We start from the raw sequence: 5,337 nt of genomic DNA on the forward strand, positions 1-5,337 counted from the left end.
GTTGGAGGAGGCACTCAAGGTAATGGGAACAGAATGAATAAAGATAAAAACAGGAGTGAAAGAACTTATTTGAAAACTGCAGTATACTCAGACTGATTTAGTGACTTATTTCATAATGGTATAAAATAAAGCTGGCAATTAAAAAATAGTTGTATACTAGTAATGATGTTAGCTGTCAGAATAAACATACAAAACAAATAGTTTGGCAAAGGTAATACATTTCTGTGTATTGACAGCATCATTCCTGAATCTCTGGCCTCAAGTCCTTTGCTAAAATAGAATTCTCCTTTTCAGGGAGTGTGTTGATGTTCACCAAGACCAATCTAGGTTCGGTGATGCAATAAATGGATTCACAGGACTCAGTATATAATTTTACCTATATCTAAGCTTTGTTACAGTGAAAAAATACAAAGCAAAATTATCAAAGGGAAAATGTGCATGGGACATAAGTATGGAGGAAACCAGGCACACATTTCCAGAGTCCCCTACCTGTGGAGTCACAAAGGACACAACTAATTCCTCCAGCATTGAGTTGTGATGACACATGTGAAGTATTTTTTACTAGAGAAGCTCATCAGATGCTCAGCATTCAAGGTTTAAACTGGGGACTGGTCACATAGACACAATCTGCCTATCATGTATCCAAATTCTAGAATTCCAAAGGGAAAGAAGGTCTACAGCATAAACCACGTTGTTTACACAAACAATGAGCCACTCTTATCATTTAAATACAGCTTTGTATCAGTGTAGGAAACCATTTATCAGCTGAGTCACCAGGTGCAAGCCAAGGGTAACCTTGCAAAGCAGGAATTTCTGAGGATAGGCAGTCTCAGGCCTGTTATGTTAACTCTTTTTTTTTTTTTTTTTTTTTTTTTGCACAAAGGGTCTCCACAAAAACATTCTTTATAAGTAAAGGATATTGCTTTTTATTCTGAGGCTGAGATGTCAAGTGAAAGAGGCAACCATATTTTTTTTTAATAAATTCGTTTCTTTGATGTATGCTTGTGAAATGATGGAGACACTAACTCACAATGCTCAAAGCTGGCCTATGAGTAGACTGAGGCCTCAGACTGAGAAAAATATCTGCAAAACACCCTTGCACTTAAAAGTATAATGCAAGACATTCTTGCAAGTCTTGTAGAAGAGGGTGGCTCAAGGGGATTGGGCAAACCTTAGCTTATCCCCACCTCAAGAGTTTATGAAGTTGTGGTGGTAGGGGGCTTGATTAGACTTGGATGTTCTTTTTCATTCTTTGGGCAACACATGGGTCTCCCTCTAGAGGCCTAGGGAATGGGAGCGGCAATCCAGCAATGGCTGTGATATTGAGGCTCACGGATTCAAATTAGAGAAAATGAAGATAGGTGGTGTTTCTGAAAGACTGAATTTTCTGATGGCAAATCTACATCTGGTAGAATGAAGAGAAATATCAGAGATATAGAAAAAAATTGGCTGGCTTTGAAATAGATTAAAACTGAAAGATGGAAAGATGATATTGGTAATTTTTTAATGAACATGAATGAATATGTGAAATGTAAATTTATAATATAAATATAAATGTATAATAAATTGGCATGATGGGATTCAGGGTTATCTGTTTCTTGTGTTTAGTAAGAATTTGTAATTAAATGCAGTTTCAGGCATCTAATAATAATTCAAGCAGATTGGATTTAAAAGATAAATGTTATACCTGAAAAAGCCAAACACCAATAGACATACAGATAAACACTAAACTCAGTATCCTCATATCATACAAACTTAAAAAATAACCTTCCCAATGTTGTGATTGTTTTGCTTATAGTTCACTTTGAGGTTGCTGGTAATGTTTGACAAACTTTGTTGTAGAATTATGCTAGATCTTTTAAAATATGTTGTATTTTTTAATACAGAAGAAATTCTTACAATCTCAATTGGTTTAAATTTGCAGTCCCTGTCATGCTACATTTTGATTTACTGGTATTTAGAAACACTAGTAGTCTTATACTTAATATAGTATGAGGACTGCTGATTTTATTGTTAAATCTGATTTTGTTGTTTAAATATTTCCTAATATTTCCCATTTTTTGAATCTTAATAGTAATAGCAATACATTACAAAGTGCAAAAAATAGCATTTTCTCCTGAATGAAATAAAATAAGTGATTAAGTAGTATGAATAAAGAAGATGTGGTGTATATATATATATAGGAATATTACTCAGCCATTAAAGAATGAAATCTTGCCATTTGCAAATGCGCGGATGGAACTAGAGTATATTATGCTAAGTGAAACAAGTATGAGCAAGACAAATACTGTATGATATCACTGATATGTGGAATGTTTTAAAAGTTTTTTATTTTATTTTTTTTTATTTTGACAGAGAGATCATGCACACAAGAAAGCTGGGGAGTGGCAGAGAGAGAGGGAGAGAAAATCCCAAGCAGGTTCTTTGCTGTCAGCACATGGCCCAATGTGGACTTGAATACACGAACCATGACATCATGACCTAAGCTGAAATCAAGAGTCTGAGGCTTAGCTGAGTGAGCCACCCAGTCACCCTTTATATGTGGAATTTAAGAAACAAAACAGATGAGCATAGGGGAAGGGGGGGGTGGGGACAAAGAAGGGGGCAAACCATAAGAGACTCTTAATTATAGAGAACAAACTAAGGATTGCTGGAGGGGAGCTGGACAGGGGATGGGCTTAATGGGGGATGGGGATTAAGGAGGGCACTTGTGTGATGAGCACTGGGTGTTATATTGAAGTGATGAATCGTTAAATTCTACTCCCGAAACCAATATTACACTGTACGTTAACTAACTAGAATTTAAATAAAAACTTGAAACAAACAAAAATAATAATAAACAACTTACATTAAAATATCAGTTACAAAAATCTGATTTGTTCACATTTTAATGTGTCTAGACCTTAGAAAATTAATCATAAAATGACTGAGTTTTTCATGTAATATCTTCTTTCTAATTCCACTATGTATGATAATTTAAATCCTATTTACACACATTTTAAACAAATTTTCATTTTCTTAAAATACTGTAGAGATCTTTACAGGCATTCTGTTGTCCAGTATCTCTCTGAATAAAATCTGCAACTGTAATGAAATATTAATTAAGGAAATCAGAAATTCTGTATCTTTCATTCCATAAATCTTTTTTTTTCAGACACTCAGGAGAATTTCTTCTGTACTTGAATGCAATGAGTAATAAGCTTTAATATTTTTAAAATGATTACACATTCATTTCACATTACAAAGCTCTCGTACAAAATTACTTCCTTTTACTTTGTCCCAAATATTCTGAATACTAGCAAAGGCTAATCCCTATAATTTAACTTATCAAGGAGTAGCTTCTGCTCTCCCAGGTTTCATTGTTTGTATAGGGTTAAAATCCTACATTGCTCAATAAATATTTATAGATTTACTGGATATATGCTATTATCTTCTTTCATCTAATGGGTGACTTCAAAAATACAAAGGGACACAGAAGAAAAATAAATAACAGAGGATAAACTATGATAAATAACAGGTGGTGTGAAATGAGTTTTTAAAATTTATTTTTATTTTAATTAAGAACATTTTTTTTCCAGCCTTATATCATGGCAGCAAAAAGATTAGATTTTTGTGTTTTCCTTTTGCCAGGGACTCTTATGCTGAAGAATTACTCCTCTAATATCAGAAAAATAAAACAAAGGTATAAAAATATTACACAGATGTTGCAAACATTAAACAAACACTTAGGCCTGCCTGACAGTATTTCTGGTGCAATATTCTTTTAAAAATGTGTTTCAGTGAAAACCTTTTACAGGAGTTTTTGCACTGCCAACATCTCTTATTCAGGTTCCTAGAGAAATGAAATGTGGGTAGCAGTGACTAATTAAACTAGCAGCTACTGTTTCCCAAACAAGTTTGGACAGATTATATTTACAATGGCCAGATGAAATCAAAACCATTGAGTATAGTCAAAGTGAGACAATCTGAGAGGGCAACTGAGTTTTATCTGATAGCATACTTATTAACCTGACTTAATAAAGTTCAATGGCCTTTGGTGGCCACCTACATTGTCAAGTGCAGAGTGAGGCCTTGGAGTTGCAAAGAGGACTCAGTGACAGATGGTGACTACACTTACCCTGGTGAGCAATGAGTAATGTACAGAATTGTTGAATCACTGTATTGTACACCTGAAACTAATATAACACTGTATGTTAACTATACTGGAATTAAAATAAATAAAAATGAAAACATTAAAAAAATAAAATATAAAACATTCCCAAAAGAATCTCTCTCAAAGAAGTGAAGGTATGTGCATTTACAGGTTGCTTTAGAGAAAATGGTTATTCTGTTTCCTTTTGCACTGCCTTGTAAAAAGTTCACAGGTCTCTGAAATATGAAATGTACTGAACAGATGGATGAAAAGACAAATGACTGAATTAGTAAATGACAGTGAGCCTTCCATAGGAGTGAGAGTGATGCAGGATCTTCAGTTAATTTATCTTTTCTTGATTTCCTCAAGGTCAAGGTAGTCTTTTTGCTATAAAGAACAACAATGATATGGTAATGCCTTTCATTTGTATAGCACTTTTTATTTGTCAAAGGATTTTTTTACTGTTCTCACAATATCACTTTTAGGAAAATAGAACAGGTAGGCTATTTTTATACCCTTCAGAGAATTGTGCATGTAAGCCTGAACAAAATTTAAGGAAAAAGAAGAAAATGAGTAGCAAGTTGAGTATTGGGAATTCAGTGATCATTTAGGACATTTATGCTACAGTTAAAAATTGTGATTTTAATACTTTATTACTGCCACTAAAGTATACCCAAATCTCTAAAATTTTATTATCCACTTGCAAGCATTAATCAGAAGACAGAAATTAATGGTTAATTCAGTACAGAGGTCAGTGACATGAAGATTTTCAATCTTTTTTTTTTAAATCTCCCACAAATCAGTATCGTTTTCTTAAAATTTGCAAATGCAAGGTAGATATTATAATTGTTTACTTAATTAGTATTTTCTAAGCATCATATATGTATCTTTTCTATATAGGAAACTCAAAACATATAGTGATACTTCACATTTTGAATTCAGTGTATATAATGACATCCTTGAATTCAGAAAATAACTCAAGGTAAAGTTCTGAACTGCAGAATTTGATATTTTGAAAAACAAAATGAGAATTTCATGGAGTGATTTCTTATAATATTCCATAATTCTATGTTACATATAACCAATGACTTGAATAAGTTCTAAACTTAATGTAATTCATTTTTTTTTATTTTTGGAGTAAAAGAACACAATGTGGTTATTTTGAGAATTAGCTGGTTTCTTCTGGGTAAATTAAAGTCCAGAGA

The sequence above is a fragment of the Lynx rufus genome, unplaced genomic scaffold (genome assembly GCF_022079265.1).
Source record: "Lynx rufus isolate CCGP_SWC_20201006 ecotype Redwood Valley unplaced genomic scaffold, mLynRuf1.p SCAF_7, whole genome shotgun sequence".
NCBI classification, from domain to species: Eukaryota; Metazoa; Chordata; class Mammalia; order Carnivora; family Felidae; genus Lynx; species Lynx rufus.